The sequence below is a fragment of the Bubalus kerabau genome, chromosome 20, assembly GCF_029407905.1.
Source record: "Bubalus kerabau isolate K-KA32 ecotype Philippines breed swamp buffalo chromosome 20, PCC_UOA_SB_1v2, whole genome shotgun sequence".
NCBI lineage: Eukaryota > Metazoa > Chordata > Mammalia > Artiodactyla > Bovidae > Bubalus > Bubalus kerabau.
The window spans coordinates 17,753,875-17,772,254 of NC_073643.1; the positions used below are offsets into that span (position 1 = coordinate 17,753,875).

Here is an 18,380-nt window from a genome sequence, read left to right on the forward strand (position 1 = left end):
ATGATATTGAACAAGACATCTTTTCATGTGCTTATCTGCCAGCTATATATCACTGTTAATAAAATGCCCATGCTGTTTTTTTTTTAAATTTTGGTTTTAAGAACTTTTTATATATTTTGGATACAAGTCCTTTGTAAGATTTGTGATTTGTAAATATTTTCTACCAGTCTGTAGCTTGTGTTTTCATTCATTTTGATGGTGTTATTTGCAGGCCTTTTAGTGGAGTCCAATTTATCATTTATCCTTTTATGGATTGTGCTTTTGGTGTCATGTCTAAAAGCTCTTCACCTAACCTCAAGTCATGAAGAGTCTCTTCTATGGTTTATTCTAAAAATTTTTATACAGCAATATTTCTATTTAGATTTATTTTTTTCAGTTAATTTTTCTATAAGGTATGAGATTTAGGAGCAAGCTTATTTTTTTGCCTAAGGATCTCCAATTGTCCCAACATCATTTTGTTGAAAAAAAAAAATTTCACCCATGAATTACTTTGAGATCTTGTCAAAAAATCATTTAGGATGTTTGTCTTCTGCCTTCTGACCACCTCGTGTTTTGCCCTGTGACCCTGCCTGGCATATGGTGACTCTCAGGATCTCCAAGAAGTAGAAGGATTGAGTTCACCTCCTGTTTCAAAAACACCAAAATCACAACTAGCTGTTCAACAACCATTGACAAAAAGTATCAAACCTACCAAAAAGTCAGTCTACACCGAAAGAAGAGGCCACACTAGATGGTAGAAGGGGTGCTCTTGCAATACAATCAAACCCTATACCCCCAGGTGGGTGACCCACAAACTGAAAAATAATTATATCATAGAGGTTCTCCCACAGGGGTGAGAGTTCTGAGCCCCATATCAGGTACCCCAACCTGGGAATTTGACACTTGGGGGAGGAGTCCTCAGAGCAATTGGCTTTAAAGGTCAGCAGGTCTTAAGTGCTGTGAGATCAGAAATCAACTATAGGAAACAAACCATAAAGATAAGAGCAGAAATGAATGAAATAGAGATGGAGGAAACAAACAAACAAAAAAGGTCAGTGAAACTAAAAGTTGAATCTAACAATATCTTAAATGGATCATACACCACAATCAAGTATGATTTATCCCAGTAATGCAAGTATTCTTCAATATATGCAAATCAATCATGTGATACAACATATTAACAAAGTGAAGAATAAAAATCATAAAAAAAAAATCGTATGATGATCTCAACAGATGCAGAAAAGGCTTTTGAAATAATTCAATAAACATCAATGATAAAAACTAGAGGGAACATACAGGGAACCTACTTCAACATAGTAAAGGCCATATATGACAAGCCCAGAGAGATCACTCAGTGATGAAAAACAGAGCATTTCCTCTAAGGTCAGGAACAAGTCAAAGATTCCACCCTTGTCACTATTATTCAACACAGTTTTGGAAGTCCTAGCCATGGCAATCAGAGAAGAAAAAGAAATAAAAAGAATCCAAATTGGAAAGGAGTAAAAATTGTTTGCAGATGACATAATATTATACTTAGAAAATCCTAAAGATGCCACCATAAAACTACTAGTGCTTACCATTGAATCTGGTAAAATTGCAGGATACAAAATTAATGCACAGAAATCTCTTGCATTCCTATACACTAGCAATGAAAATTCAGAAAGAGAAATTAAAGAAGCGATCCCATTTACCACTGCAACAAAAAAGAATAAAATGCCTAGGGATAAACCTACCTAATGAGACAAAAGACCTGTACTCAGAAAACTATGTGTGTGCTTAGTCGCTCAGTCATGTCTGATTCTCTGTAACCACATGGACTGTAGCCCACCAGACTCCTCTGTCCATGGGGATTCTCCAGGCAAGAATACTGGTGTGGGTTGCCATGCCCTCCTCCAGGGGATCTTCCCCACCCAGGATCAAACCCCAGTCTCCTGCACTGCAGGTGGGTTCTTTACCATCTGAGCCACCAGGGAAGCTCAGAAAACTATAAGATACTGATGAAAGAAATCAAAGATGGCACAGACAGATGGAGAGATATGCATGTTCTTGGATTTGAAGAATCAATATCGTGAAAATGACCCTACTACCCAAAGCAATCTATAGATTCAATACAATCCCAAATTACCAATGGCATTTTTCACAGAACTAGGCCAAAAATTTTTACAATTTGTATGGAAATATAAAAGATCCTGAATAGCCAAAGCAATCTTGAGAAAGAAAAACAAAGCTGGAGGAATCAGGCTCCCTTGACTTCAGACTATACTACAGAGCCGCAGTAATCAAGACAGTATGATACTGACACAAAAACAGACAAACAGATCAATGGAACAGGGAGAAAGCCCAGAAATAAACTCAGGCATCTCTGATTACCTAATTTATGACAAAGGAAGCAATGGAGAAAAGACAATCTTTTCAACAATTGGTTCTCAGAAAACTAGACAGCTACATATAAAAGAACGAAATTAGAACACTCCCTAATACTATACACAATAATAAACTCAAATGGACTAAAGACCTAGATGTAAGGCTAGACACTATAGAATTCTTACAGGAAACATAGAACACTCTTTTGACATAAATCAGAGCAATATCTTTTTTGACCCACTTCCTACAATAATGAAAATCAAAACATAAATAAATGAGACCTACTTAAATTGAAACCTTTTTCACAGCAAAGGAAACAGTAAACAAGACAAAAAGACAGTTCTCAGAATGGAAGAAAATATTTGCAAATGAAGCAAATGACAAGAAATTCATCTCCAAAATATATAAATAGCTCATGTGGCTTAATACCAAGAAAAACAACTCAATAAAAAATGGGTGGAAGACCTAAACAGACATTTGTCTAAAGAAGACATACAGATGGTCAAGAAGCATATGAAAAAAATGCTCAACATCAATAATTAGTATAGAAATGAATGAGGCAGCACCTCACACCACTCAGAATGGTCATCATCAAAAAATCTGCAAGTAACAAATGCTGGAGAGGGTTTGAAGAAAAGGGAACGCTCTTGCACTGTTGGTGGGATTATAAATTGATACAGCCACTATGGAGAATACTACGGAGGTTCCCGAAAAAAACTAAAAAGAGAACTACCATATGACCCAGTAATCCCACCCCTGGGCATATACCCAAATAAAACCATAATTTAAAAAGACACTGAACCCCAATGTTCATTGCAGTACTATTTACAACAGCCAGAGAAATGGAAGCAACCTGAATGTCCCTCAACAGATAAGTGGATAAAGGAGATGTAGTACATATAGACAATGGAATGTTACTCAGCCATAAAAAGGAATGAAATTGTGCTATTTTCAGAGATGTGGATGGACCTAGAGACTGACATACAGAATGAAGTCAGAAAGAGAAAAACAAATATAGTGTATATTAATGAATATATGTATAATCTAGAAAATAGTACAGAATACAGACATAGGCATAGAGAAAAAAAGTATGGACACCAAGCAGGGAAGGTGGGGTGGAATAAATTGGGAGATTGGGATTGACATACATACACTACTAGGTAAAAACTAGACAGCTAATGAGACCCTCCAGTATAGCATAGGGGAGAAAAAATGAAGGCAGTATCTGTCTCCAGGACATATATTAAGTTAACCCTAATTTAATCAATATACAATAGGTGCAGACAAATACTGTTTGATTCAATTTATGCAAGATAACTAAAACAGTCAAATTCATAGTGTCAGAAAGTACACTGGCAAATGCCAGTGGCCGGCAAGGGAGGGAACTGGGGAGTTAGTTGTTAATGGGAGACAGAGTTTCAGTTTAGGGAGGTAAAAATTCAGGAAATAAATGATGGTTGAGAGTTGCACAACAATGTAAATGTACTTAGTGCTGCTGAACTATTTAGTTACATGTAGTTAAAATAGTTGTTTTATATTATGTGGCTCTTACAACAACAACAAAACATTTAAAAAAGGACTATAATACCCAAGGCAATTTACAGATTCAACTCAATCTCTGTGAAATTACCAATGGCATTTTTCACAGATCTAGAACAAACATTTTTTAAAATTTGTATGGAAACACAAAAGACCCCAAACAGCCAGAGCAATCCTAAGAATGAAAAACATAGCTGGAGCATTCAGGCTCCCAGACTTCAGAGTATGCTACAAAGCTACAGTCATCAAAACAGTACAGTACTGGCACAAAAACAGAAATCTGCAACAATGGAACAAGATAGAGACCCCAGAGATAAACCAATACACCTATGGTCACCTAATCTATGACAAAGGAGGCAAAAATATACAATGGGAAAAAGTCTCTTCAATAAGTGGTTCCAGGAAAACTGGACACCTATATGTAAAAGAATAAACTAGAATATTCTTTAATACCATACACAAAAATAAATTCAAAATGGATTAAAGACCTAAATGTAAGGCCTGATACTATAAAACTCTTATCAGAAAACATAAGCAGGATACTCTTTGACATAAATCACAGCAACATCTTGTATTCACTTCCTAGAGTAACAAAAAAGTTTTAAATGGAACGTAGTTAAACTTGAAAGCTTCCTCACAGCAAAGGAAAGCATAAACAAAATGAAAAGACAACTCACAGAATGAGAGAAAATATTTGCAAATGAAGCAACTGACAAGGAATTAATCTACAGAATATACAAACAGCTCATGTAGCTCATTTTTTTTAAAAAACTCAACCAAAAAATGTGCAGAAGATCTAAATTGACACTTCTCCAAAGAAGACATACCAATGACCAAAAAGCATGTGAAAAGATGCTTAACATCAATAATTATTAGAGAAATGCAAATCAAAACTACCATGAGGTATGATCTCATACCACTCAGAATGACCATCATTAAAAAGTCTACAATCAATAAATTCAGGAGAAGGTGTGGAGAAAAGTGAACCTTCCTGCAGTGTTGGTGGCAAGGTAGATTGACATAGCCACTATGGAAAAAGGTATGGAGGTTCTTGAAAAAGCTAAAAGTAGAGCTAATATATAATCCAGCAATCCCACTCCTGTATGTGGAAAATGCACAGAAAACCATAATTTGAAAAGACACATTGCAGCACTGTTTATAATAGCCAAGACAGGGAAGCAACAATAATGTTCACAGACAAATGGAAGGATAAAGAAGATGTGATATATTATACACAATGGAATATTACTCAGTCATGAAAAAGAATAAAATAATACTATTTGCAGCAACATGGATAGACCTAGAGATTGTTGTACTAAGTAGGTCAGACAGAGAAAGACATATATTACTTATAAGTGGAATCTGAAAATGGACACAAATGAACTAATTTACAAACACAGACTCACAGACTTAGAAAACTAACTTATGGCTACCAAAGGGAAAAGGTAGAGAGAGGGATAAATTAGGAGTTTGAGATTAACATATATACACATATATAACATCATACATACAAAATAGATTATCAACAAGGACCTACACTACAGTACAGGGAACTCTACTCAATACTCTATGATAACCTATATAGGAAAAGAATCTGAAAAAGAATGGATATATGTATAACTGAATTGTTTTGCTGTACGTCTGAAACTAACACTACATTGTAAATCAACTATAATATAAAATAAAAAAATAAAATCAGTTGCACATATTTATGTGGAGCTATTTCTGTACTCTCTAATCAATGCTTCACTGATCTATGTGTCTATCTTGTAATAACTGAAAGTCTTAAAATCAAGTAGTACAATCCTCCCAACTGTATTATTTTTTTTAATTATTTTACCTATTTCAATTCATCCGTTTTCCATCAAATTTAGAATAGCTGGTCTATATCTACTAAAACTTTTTGGGGATTTTGATTGATAATACATTAAACCTCCACGTTAATTGAGCAAAATTGACATATTTACTTTTTTGAGTCTTCTAACCCATAAAAACAGTCTCTCTATTCACTGGGTCTTCTTTGACTTCCTTCATCAACTTTTTATAGTTTTCCAACACACAGACTCTGTACATAATTTTTTCAGATTTATACATGAGTACTTTTTGAAAAAGTGAAAGCGTTAGTCATTCAGTTGTGCCATTTGCGTGAAAGGAGTATCCTCTGCGACCCCATGAACCCTGCCAGGCTTCTCTATCCATGGAATTCTCCAGGCAAGAGGATGGGTTGCCATTCCCTTCTCCAGGGATCTTCCTGACCCAGGGATCAAACCTGAAAGGGGCTATCTAAAAAATAATTTTTTTTCTGGCCACACCACACATCTTGCTCCATCTTAGTTCCCTGACCAAGGACTGACCTGTGCGCTTAGCAGTAAAAGAGCCAAGTTCTAACCACTGGACTGGCTTGTATTTTTTTAAATTCTTCTTCTCAATTGTACATGGTTAGTGTACAGAAATATGACTGACTTTTGTGTCTTGATCCTGCATCCTGAAAAGTTGCTTATCTTTATTAGTTCTAGAGATATTTTTTAGTGATTCCCTGGGATTTTCAACATACAAAATCATGTTGTCTGTGAAAGGAGATTCTTTGCAATCTCTACAGTTTCTTATTTTTATTTACTTTTTTCCTGATTACTAGCTAAGACTTCCAGTGTGATGCTGAATAGAGGTGACAAGTATGCACATCCTTGCCTTGTTCCTGTTATTAGGGGGAACTCATTCAGTCTTTTTACAAGTATGATGTCAGCTCTAGGCTTTTTTTTGTAGATGTCCTATATAAAGTTGAGATTTCCTTCTACTATTCTACACCCAGTTCCAATGTGTGTATTTTTTTCTACACCACCAAGTAGTTCTGACTCTAGCTGAGTGTCCTATGAGTCAACTCAAGTCTGATCTACCTGAAGACTGTCAGATGCCACAGGTTGCTCAGCCTAACAGGACTACCCTCCCACCCACCCATTTGAGATGTCAATTACAAGGTTGTCACCTTTGTTTCTGAGTGACTAGCTGTAAGTTAGAGGTTCTGACACCCTCCTCCTTGGTTTGATTAATTTGTTGGAGCAGCTCATGGAATTCAAAGAAACATTTTACTTACTAGATTACCAATTTATATATAAAAAGCTGTAACTCAGGACCAGCCAAAAGGAAGACTGCATAGGGCAAAGTATGTAGACAGGGCTGTACCCTCTCCCTGAATATCCATGTGCTCACCAAGCAGGAAGTTCTCTGAACTCTGTCCTTTGGGGTTTTTATGAAAACTTCATTACACAGGCATGATTAGTTAAATCACTGGCCATCAACAACTGAAGCCAACCTGGAGGCCCCTCTAGCCTTCCTAGAAATCTGGGGGTGGCATTGAAAGTTCCAACCTTCTAATCACATGGTTGGTTCTCCTGGCAACCAGCCCCTTTCCCTTCCCTAGGTACTTTCCACAAGTCATCTCATTAACATAACAAAAGAAACCTTCATAGCTCTCATCACAGGAAATTCCAAGGGTTTTAGCTTTGTGCCAGGAAAGAGAATGAAATGAATACATATTTTTTATTGTAATTCATCATTTCATACCTTCTATTCTTGGTTTCTTGAGAATTTTTATCAGGGACGGATGTTGAAATTTGTCAAATTCTTTTCCTGCACCTATTGATATAATCATGTGGGGTTGTTTTTTTCTTTAGACTATTAATATATAATGAGTTACATGGGTTGATTTCTGAATATTGAATCAGCTGCATTCCCAAGCTAAATAAACTGCTTTTGGTCACAGTATATTGTGCTTTTTATATATTTCTTTCTATTATTTGCTTGAGCATTTTCATATTTATATTCTTGAAAATAGTGATATGTACGTTTTTTGTGTGCTAATTTTGTCTGATTTTGGTATCAGGGCAATGTCAGACTCATAAAATGAGTTGGGAAATATTTCCTTCTCTTTATTCTCTGGAAGAGTGTGTTCAGAACTGATATTTGGTATAACTTGCCCATGAAACCATCTGGACCTGAAGATTTCTTTTTTGGAAGGATTTAAACTAAAAAATTCAATTTCTTTAATACTTACAGGTCAATACAGGTTTTCTGTTTTAGCTGAGGTTTGATAGCTTTTGGATTTTGAGAAATTAGTCCATTTCATCTAAGTTATGTGTAGTTCGTAGTGTAGGCTTAACAAAAGCCTGTGAAGTCTGTAGTAATATCCTCTTTTTCACTTATTCCTAATATTGGTAATTTGTGTCTTCTCTCCTCTGTACTATCTCAGTCCTCCTAGAGGTTTACTTTTATTGATCTCTTCAAAATATCAGTCTTTGGTTTCATTGATTTTATCTACTGTTTTTCTGTATCTATTTTATTAATTTCTGATCTTTCTATTGGACTTTCTGTTGTTATCTCACAAGTTCCTGGGATTCTGTTCACTTTATTCCAACCTTTTTTCTGAGTTTTCTGATTGGATACATTTTATTGAAGTAAGTCAAAATTCATGCTTCTGGCAATGGCTCAGCAGTAAAGAATCCGCCTGCAATGCAGGAGCCCTACAGGAGAATGTGGGTTTGATCCCTGGTCAGGAAGATCCCCTGGAGAAAGAAATGGCAACCCACTTCAGTATTTTGCCTGGAAAATTCCATGGAGAGAGGGGCCTGGTGGACTACAGCCCATGGGGTTACAAGAGAGCAACTAAACAACAACAAAAGTCAAAGTTCACCGACTTTGCTCTGTCTGCTACTGAGTCCAGCCAGTGAGTTTCTAAATTTGGTTGTTGTGATTTTCAGTTCTCAAATTTGCATTTACTTCTTCTTTATGTTTTCTATTTCTTAAGAGACTGTTTTTAGCATTTAAGAGTGTTCTTGATTGTTTGAGCGTCTGTATAATGGTTGGCTTAAAATCTCTGTGGGATAATTCTGTCGTGTGTGTTCTCTCTATTTTGGCATCTGTTGATCATCCTTTCCTGTGCAAGTTGAAATGTTTGTGGTCCTTCATGTGCTGAATAATTTTGGTTGTATCATGACATTATAAGAATTATGTTACAAGATTCTGGATCTTGTTTAAATCCACAGAGAATGTCGATATCTTTGTTTTAGCAGGCAATGGGCCTGGTGGGGTTCGGAGTGAAAAAGCATGCCTTCAACCTGGAGGCATGTTTCCAATGTCAGATTGAGGCAGGAAGTAGATGTGCCCATCCCCACTGGGTGAGCAATTGGAGTTCATTCCCTATGGAAACTCCAAAATATCAACAGAAAGACAATCGAGAGAGAGGCAAGGCCCTGCCCTGATAAGAGACCACATATTCCTCATTCTCTAAGTCAGGGAGACCTTCCTGACTAGAAAGCTCCTTGGAGGTCAAAAAAGCATACCCACAGGCCTTTGCACTGGAATTCTTCTTGGCTTAGAGATGCACGAGCACACGTGGGAGGATCCTGTGATGTACCAAATATGGACTAAGAATTGGGCAATTCAAAATGACTGGCTAGAGAAAACCCAGAAGAAATGCCCACATAAGTGATTTAGACTACCATGAGGGTACAACTGTCTGAGTCTGCCCAGGTGGCTATCCACATGTACTGTACTCTTTTTTTCCTCCTGATAAACACTTTACTTGTTTCACTAATTTTCATCTTTGTGGGAATTCTCTTCTGCAAAGCCAAAGGGCCAGGGCCTTGTCATCGGCCAGTGGTCTAGTGGCTAGGACTCAGCACTCTCACCACTGCAACCCAACTTCAGTCTCTGGCCAGGAACCAAAACCCTGCTTCAAGCTGCTGCAGGCTGAGGCCACCTGAGATCACATTTGGTGCTGAAACCTGGGAGGTCAAGGTGAACCATGGACTTCGCCCAGCTGCAGCTTGAGGCCTCTGACTTTCACTTTTGCTTTCTTTCTCTTGCTTTCTACTTTGCTTTCTTTTCAGGACCCACAGGGCATAACCTCTGTCTGTCCACAACCTTATGGCTCCCCCTAACACTGGGGGTGCCAGGGCATTCCCCTAGGTTGTGCAGATTCAAATAAGGTTTGGGTGACAACTGATGTGGTCATTTGGGACATGTGGAAACATGATTTCCAACTGTGAAGGAGCCCACGGGGTCTGTCTCACTGTCCCATATAGAACCCTCCACTATGCTTTTCTTTCTCACCTTACTTGCACAACAAGGTCTCTTTCTCACTTCCTATCTCCGTGCCCTTTTAGGGAAGGATTTCCTGGACACGTTTCCCAAACTGTGTCTCTACCACTGTCAAACTCTGTGTTGCCTGTGTCAGACAAAATCATCAGACGATTCCCAATTCTTTGTTGCCAGACAGATAGGGCAAAGGCTTTAGTGTTCTTCTGCTCTCTAGTCTCTCATCTCCCTCAATGCCTAGAAATCTATCATGAGAATTTCTCTGCCTGCTGGTTCTCAAGCCTTGAACCCCTCGCTGTCTTTCATAGCACCCAACACCAATTTCGGAGAAGGCAATGGCAACCCACTCCAGTACTCTTGCCTAGCAAATCCCATGGACGGAGGAGCCTGGTAGGATACAGTCCATGGGGTTGCTAAGAGTCAGACACAACTGAGCGACTTCACTTTCACTTTTCACTTTCATGCATTGGAGAAGGAATTGGCAACCCACTCCAGTGTTCTTGCCTGGAGAATCCCAGGGACAGGAAAGCCTGGTGGGCTGCCATCTCTGGGGTCACAGAGAGTCGGACACGACTGAAGTGACTTAGCAGCAGCAGCAGCAACACCAATTTAGGTTCCAAGGGTTCCTCTTTGCATCTGTTGAACCCCCTCCACTCCAGGCCTTGGCAGCCTACACACTGCTACAGACAGCCTATTGAGCTAGCCGCAACCCAGAAACTCAAAATTATAAACTTTATAGATGCTCAGTCATGATAAATATACCCAAGAGAGTAGAAATTAAAAGATGCTTGCTCCTTGGAAGAAAAGCTATGACCAACTGAGACAGCATATTAAAAAGCCGAGACATTACTTGGCCAACAAAGGTCCGTCTAGTCAGAGCTATGGTTTTTTCCAGTGGTCATGTATGGATGTGAGAGTTGGACTATAAGGAAAGCTGAGCGCCAAAGAACTGACGCTTTTGAACTGTGGTGTTGGAGAAGACTCTTGAGAGTCCCTTGGACTGCAAGGAGATCAAACCAGTCAATCCTAGGGGAAATCAGTTCTGAATATTCATTGGAAGGACTGATGCTGAAGCTGAAACTCCAATACTTGGCTACCTGATGCAAAGAACTGACTCATTGGAAAAGACCCTGATGCTGGTAAAGACTGAAGGCAGGAGGAGAAGGGGACGACAGAGAATGAGATGGTTGGATGGCATTACCAACTCAATGGACATGAGTTTGAGCAAACTCTGGAAGTTGATGAAGGACAGGGAAGCCTGGCGTGCTGCTGTCCATGGGGTCGCAAAGAGTCGAGCACGACTGAGTGACTGAACTGAACTGAAATAAGGAAGACTTATCATAGTACATAAGCCCTATAGACAAGGGATCCCTCCTAAGGAAAGTCCTGGCAACCAACTGGTCTGCCACTGGTTTAAATATCCTCTCTTGGGCACGTGGGGAGACACCCTGCACAAGGTACCAAGAAAGACCAGAGACACCTGGTCAGGAATCAATGGAAAGTAGAGGACGCTTGAAACTGTATCAGGTTCAAAGGAAAACTGGGGAACGCCCTGAACCCCTTCAGGTTAAAGCCTCCTGGTAAATGTTTCTGGGATGTCAGATTACATTTCTAATAGAACCGTCTTATTCTTGGTTGTAGGTTACTCAACTTTGGAGGGTACCCCTCCAAGCCAGAAGAAACACCTCTGAAGTGTATCCTTAAGAACTGGGAATATTTTAAATAGAAGCGCTAACAAAGGAAAAACTTGAGTGCTATTGTATTTGGTTGGGGAATGGAGAAAAATAGCCTGAAAATGGTCTTTAAATTATAATACCCTTCTGCAATTGGATCATTATTGCCATGGGATGAGAAAGTGGACTGAGGTTCCCTCTATTCAGGTTTTCATGGTCATTTACCCAAATCTCACCCTACGTGGCTCTTGTAATTCAAAACCTAGGGAACCAGAAAACTCTCCCAACATTTTAGGTGATCCCCTTCTAAGCTTTCCCATCTCTCAGGGGGAAACCTAGCCCCCCCTACTCCTGACAGTATCCCTACTTCTTCCAGTCCCACTGATCTGTCCCAAACTCCACTTCCCTATGTCCTTCCTTACTCTCCATTAACCAAAGAGAGACTAGTCCCTCTAGGGTAACTCACAGTGGAGCTTCCTATAACCCAGGATCAGCAAAATTAGGCCTTCTCAGGGAAGTGGCAAAGGTGAAGGGAACAATCGGAGTACACAATGCCCTTCTCTTTAACTGACTTAGTGCAATGTAAACAGAAACTGGGCCAATTTTCCAAAAACCCTAGTTTGTTGAAGAGTTTCATGCCCTCACTCTGGTCTATGATTTAACTGGAAGGATGTCCTAATAGTGCTACCTACTTGTACTTTTGAGAAAAACACAAAATTTCAACAGCAGCCCGGGGGCACGCTGACCAGCTTGCTAGAGACCAGCCCAAACATTATGCTATGAGTGGAGACGCAGTCCCAATTCAGGAACCCTCTTAGCATATTAATTTCTGGGTGGGAACAGAAGTCAGGAAACCCATGATCCAATATGTATTAGAAGGGATGAGAAAGTGTATCAAAAAGCCAGTTAACTATGAAAGGTTAAAGGAGTGACCCAAGAAGGAAAAGAAAATCCAGTCTTCTTCCACAGGCAGCATGTAGAGGGTTTTAGGATGTATACCAACATAGATCCCTCCACTTGTGAAGGTCAGTCATTGTCAGGACAGCACTTTATTAGCCTGTCTACCCCTGATATTAGGAAGAAACCTCAAAAGTTACAATTACAAACCCCCATGCCTCAACTCCTGAGCTGGATGTGACCTCTCGGGTATTTGGGCTTCCCAGGTGACACAGTGGTAAAGAATTCACCTGCCAATGCAGGAGACATAAGAGGCGTGGGTTTGATCCCTGTGTTGGGAAGATCCCCTGGAGGAGGAAATGGCAACCCACTCCACTCCAGAATTCTTGCTTGGAAAATTCCACGGACAGAAGAGCCTGGTGGGCTACAGTCATTCGGTCACAAAGAGTCAGACACAACTGAGTGAAATGAAATAGGATACTCTTTGGACTATTTAATAATGGAGGTCAAGCTGAGGAGGAAGAAAGAAACCAACATGAGAAAAGACAGGCCAGGGCCCATACAAAACTGATAACCATTTCTGTCAGCCTTGCTTTTCGACCTCAAGACAACCCAAGAGGGCCAAGAAAGTTCAACTTTCTGTCTGGAGGTAAGGCCAACAAGGAGGAATGCTACAAATGCAAGTCAACTGGCCACTGGGACCAAAACTGCCAGAAAAAGGTCCCAGGGCCATGCCCAGCCTGCAAACAAACAGGTCATTAGAAGAGGGACTGTCCCAAAGGGAAAGGGGGGGCTCCCGCTCCCAAGATGCCATGACGGATGACAGAGGCAGTGGAGGGACCCTGGCAGTTCCCTCCAATGAGAAGTCTATCTCTATCAAGGAGCTCTGGGTGGTCCTTGACATGACAGGTAAGAAAATAAGTTTTTTAATTGATAGGGGAGCCACTTATCCTGTCCTGATCTCTCATGCTGGGCCTCTCTCCTCCAAAAGCTGTACTGTGACTGGTGTTGATGGAACGCCTCACACCCATTTCTTTACTGGGGCTCTCACTTGCCAATTTGACCAGCGGTTGACTTCACATGCCTTTTTAGTTGTACCTGAGTGTCCCACCCCACCACCTTCTGAGCTCCCTCAGGGCCATACTCCAGTTAAGAGGCCCTGAGTAGCCCCTTATCTTGACTCTAAGACCAGCTGGAATATTAAGGTCCTGTTCCCAGCCATATTCTACAGGCAGTGGACTCTTCAGTATGTGACAAAGGAATCTCTATGACAATTAGCCTTAGACCAGAAGCTGCTTACCCTAACAAGAGATAATATCCCATAAAGTTGGAAGCAAAAAAGGATTTACAACCCCTCATAGATAAATTCTTAAGACATGCCTCTCAGTACCCTACCAGTCTCCATGCAACACTCCTATTCTGCCAATTATTAGGCCAAATGGGGGATATAGTATGGTACAAGGCCTTAGAGCTGTAAATGACAGTGGTCCCTATATATCCCCTCGTGGCCAATCCTTATAACAATATTAATCAAAATTTCTGAGAACACTAAATTGTTTACTGTGCTCAACCTCAAGGATGCTTTCTTTTGCATCCACTTCGTCCCTCATCACAGTATCTGTTTGCCTTTGAGTGGACTCAAGCCAAATGCAATAATACACCTGAACTGTATTGCCTCAGGGGTTTTAGGTCAGCCCACACTTGTTTACCCAGGCCCTAGGAAAGGAACTCAGAGAAGGCGATGGCACCCCGCTACAGTACACTTGCTTGGAAAATCCCATGGACAGAGGAGCCTGGTAGGCTGCAGTCCATGGGTTCACGAAAAGTCGGACACAACTGAGCGACTTCACTTTCACTTTCATGCATTGGAGAAGGAAATGGCAACCCACTCCAGTGTTCTTGCCTACAGAATCCCAGGGACGGGGGAGCCTGGTGGGCTGCCATCTATGGGGTCTCACCGAGTTGGACATGACTGAAGCAACTTAGCAGCAGCAGGAAAGGAACTAAAGGAAATACACCTAAAAGAAGGTGCCATTCTACTGTATGTAGACAATATATTAATATGCAGTCCCTCTATGGAGGACTCAGATCAAAATACCACTGAAGTCCTTATTTCCTTGAGGCCCATGGTTAGCATCTCAGTCTCTAAGACAAAGGTACAAATCTCAAAGCAACAAGTTAAATATCTGGGATATATTATAAATCTCCGAAGTAGACAGTTAACTCAAGATAGAAAAACAAGCTATATTAGGCCTAAGCATTCCAAATACAAAGAAACATATCCACATCTTTTGGAATATGGCAGGATTTTGTAGAATTTGGATTCCAGGATTTGGGCTAATGGCTAAGCCCCTATATAAAGCCACTAAAGCTTTAGATACAGAACCATTACTTTGGAACAGGTAATAGGAAAAGGCAAAAACCATTCATCTTGTCTGTGGCTGAAAAGCAGAAGACAGCTTTTGGGGGTCCTTATACAGAAGCTCAGGGAAGTTCCTCAGCCTATAGGCCACGTTCCCAAGTAACTAGACTCTGTGGCCCTAGGTTGGCTTGGCTGCCTCCAGGCAGGAGCTGTCACCACTTTATTAGTGGAAGAAGCTAACAAGCTCACCTTTGGACAGCCACAGGAAGTGCAGACCTTTCATCAAGTACAAGGGATTCTAGAGATAAAAGGCCACCATTAAACTTCCTTGGTACTCCAGTGGTTAAGAATCTGCCTGCCAAAGCAGGGGACACAGCTTTGATCCCTAGTCCAGGAAGATCCTACATGCCTCGGAGCAACTAAGCCCATGCACTGCAACAAGAGAAGCCACCTCAAACAGAAGCGGGCATGCTGCAACTAGAGAGTCGCCATCCCCATGCTGTCTGCAACTAGAGAAAGCCCATGCATAGCAATGAAGACCCAGTGCAGCCAAAAATAAAGAAATACTTTTTAAAACGTTGTCATTAAATTTACAAAAAAAAAAAAAAAAAAAAAAGGTGATCACCACTGGCTAACTGGAGGCCGCCTCATTAAGTCCCAGGCTCTGCTCCTCGACTCCCCAGAGCTAACCCTCAAAACTTGCCACACTCTTGATCCTACTACATTAATGCCCACCAAAAGCCCATTGCTAACACCTTCTTGCCTTGAAACTCTTGACCAGATCTATGCCTGTAGGTCTGACCTAACAGACTTGTTGTTGTTTAGTTGCTAAGTCATGTCTGACTCTTTGTGACCCCATGGACTGTAGCCCACCAGACTCCTCTGTCCGTGGGATTCTCCAGGCAAGAATACTATAGTGGGTAGCCATTTCCTTCTCCAGGGGATCTTCCTGACCAAGGGATTGAACCCATATCTCCTGCATTGGCAAGCAGATTCTTCACCACTGAGCCACCAGGGAAGACTTGACTTAACAGACTAGGGCATAGAAAACCCCGAGGAAGAATTGTTCACTGATGGCAGTAGTTTCATTAAAGATGGAGTCAGGAGGGCAGGGTACACTACTGTGATCACTCACAGCATCACAGAAGAAAAACCTTGTCACCTAACACTTCAGCCCAAAAGGCTGAATCGATAGCTCTAGCCCAAGCCTCAACCCCAGGGGAAGGAAAGATTGTAAATATACACACAGACTCAAAATATGCCTTACTTGTCTTATATGCCCACGCATCTGTCTGGAGAAAGAGAGGATTTCTAAATGCAAGAAATTTCCCTATAAAATATGCGGCTAACAGTTTATATCTCATAGAAGTGGTTCAAAAACCAAAACAGATAGCAGTCATCCACTGCCACGGGCACCTAAAGGGAACTTCTCTAATGTCCCAAAAAAACAACAGGGCAGATCAGGAAACAAAGAAAGCAGCCCTGATGTCCCTAACTGTAATGGCTTTAATCCCATCCCTTATCCCTTGTAACATTATATCCAGGTATTCGACTTCCGAAGACACCTGGGCACGAGACAGAGGGGGAACTAAGGGGACAGACAGATGGCTGGGCCATATAGATCGGAAAGTGCTCATACCTCCCTCTGACCAATGAGAAATTATTAAAGGGCTACATGATTCTCTCCATATGCAGAGAGAAGCAATGTCTACATTTGTTTTCTGACTTTTTACAGGGAAAGGGCACCCAGAGACAATTAAGAGTGTTACTCAAGCATGTGCCTTTGCACCACCCATAAGCCAGGAGGCAACCCCAAGACTCCCCTTCTTGTTAGCCCAGTACAGTGACATGGGAGACCTATCCCATAAGGATAAGGAAGATGACTGGCAAATAGATTTCGCTCAGATGCCCTTCTTCCAGCGCTTCAAATATTCGATTGGCAAAAAAAAATTGTTCAGATTTTTTCCTAAGTTGTTATAGAAAAACCTAAATGAACTTTTTGGCCAGCCCAATACTTACTAGGCTTTAAGTATTTTCATTGGACAGACAGAAGCCTCCCTCACTAACACTGAGAAGGCAACTGAAATGGCTAAGGTGCTTCTAAAAGAAATTATTCCTAGATTCAGATTGCCTCATCACCTTCAGAATGATAATGGACCTTCATTTGTAGCAAAGATGACCCAGTTTTCTCGGGCTTTAGGAACTAAAAACCATCTCCAGTGGGAGGGAGGTTTAAGAGGGAGGGGACACATGTATACCTATGGCTGATTCATGTTGTTTGACAGAAAACAACAAAATTCTGTAAGGCAATTATCCTTCGATCTCCATTCATTCTGAAGACCTCAGGAAAAGTGGAATGGACTAATGATACTCTAAAGAAAACCTTGGGCAAACTCTGTCAGGAAACATCAGAGTTGTGGTATTACCTGCTGCCAATTGTCCTTTTAAGGGTCAGGGCAGCCTGTAAAACAACCACTAAGTTAATAAGCCCTTTTGAAATAACATATAGAAGACCATTCCTTACTCTGGACATGCTAACTGATCCAGAAACCCAGGCTCATCTTAAATACATTATAAACCTAGGCCAGGTCCAGAGGGCTACATAAGAATATGGCAACAGCTTGGGCTGGCGGACCTCGAGGAGTGCAGATGGGGGCCGCATCGCACCAGGAGATGGCGGCAGCGGTGGCCGTGAGCGGCGCCACGCGGAGCCTGCGGGCTGAGCTGAAGCAGCGTCTGCAGGGGCTGAGGAGCGGCTGCGCCAGTCCCACCTCTTGGCCCAGAAAGTGTTTACTCATAGTGAATGTCAAAAGTCCAAAAGAGTGTCCATCTTTCTGAGCATGCCAGATGAAATTGAGACAGAGGAGATCATCAAGGACATTTTCCGACAAGGCAAAACCTGCTTTATCCCGCGGTACCAATTGCAGAGCAATCACATAGATATGGTGAAGTTAGCATCACCAGAGGAAATCGCTTCACTGCCCAGAACTTCCTGGAACATTCAGCAGCCCAGTGAGGATGAGGTTCTGGAGGAGGCCTTGTCAACAGGGGGACTTGACCTCATTTTCGTGCCGGGTCTCGGGTTCGACAAACAGAGCAACCGTTTGGGATGGGGCAAGGGCTACTATGTCAGTCTACCTGAAGCGCTGTCTGCAGTCCCAGGACGTGAAACCCTACACCCTGGCCTTGGCTTTCAAAGAGCAGATCTGCCTCCAGGTCCTGGTGGATGATAACGATGTGAAGGTAGACGAAGTGCTTTACGAAGACTCATGAGCACCTTTGGCTCTGACGACTGCAGCTGAATAATCAAGGTTTTGTGCCAGAAAAAAGTCAAATATATGTATTTTCTCTTTGTCAGAAATTAGTGGAAATTGCACACTAATGTGAATATGGGCTACATTGTTTTTAACGTAAGATACACCTAACACGAAACCAATTTTAAAAATCAATAGCCGTGTGTCTAATAGAACATT

The 18,380-nt window shown here is 41.1% G+C and overlaps 1 pseudogene; it reads left to right on the forward strand.

Annotated features, from left to right (window-relative positions):
• Positions 1-17,580: 17,580 nt before the first annotated feature.
• Positions 17,581-18,180, forward strand: LOC129635336 (5-formyltetrahydrofolate cyclo-ligase-like; annotated as a pseudogene).
• Positions 18,181-18,380: the final 200 nt, after the last annotated feature.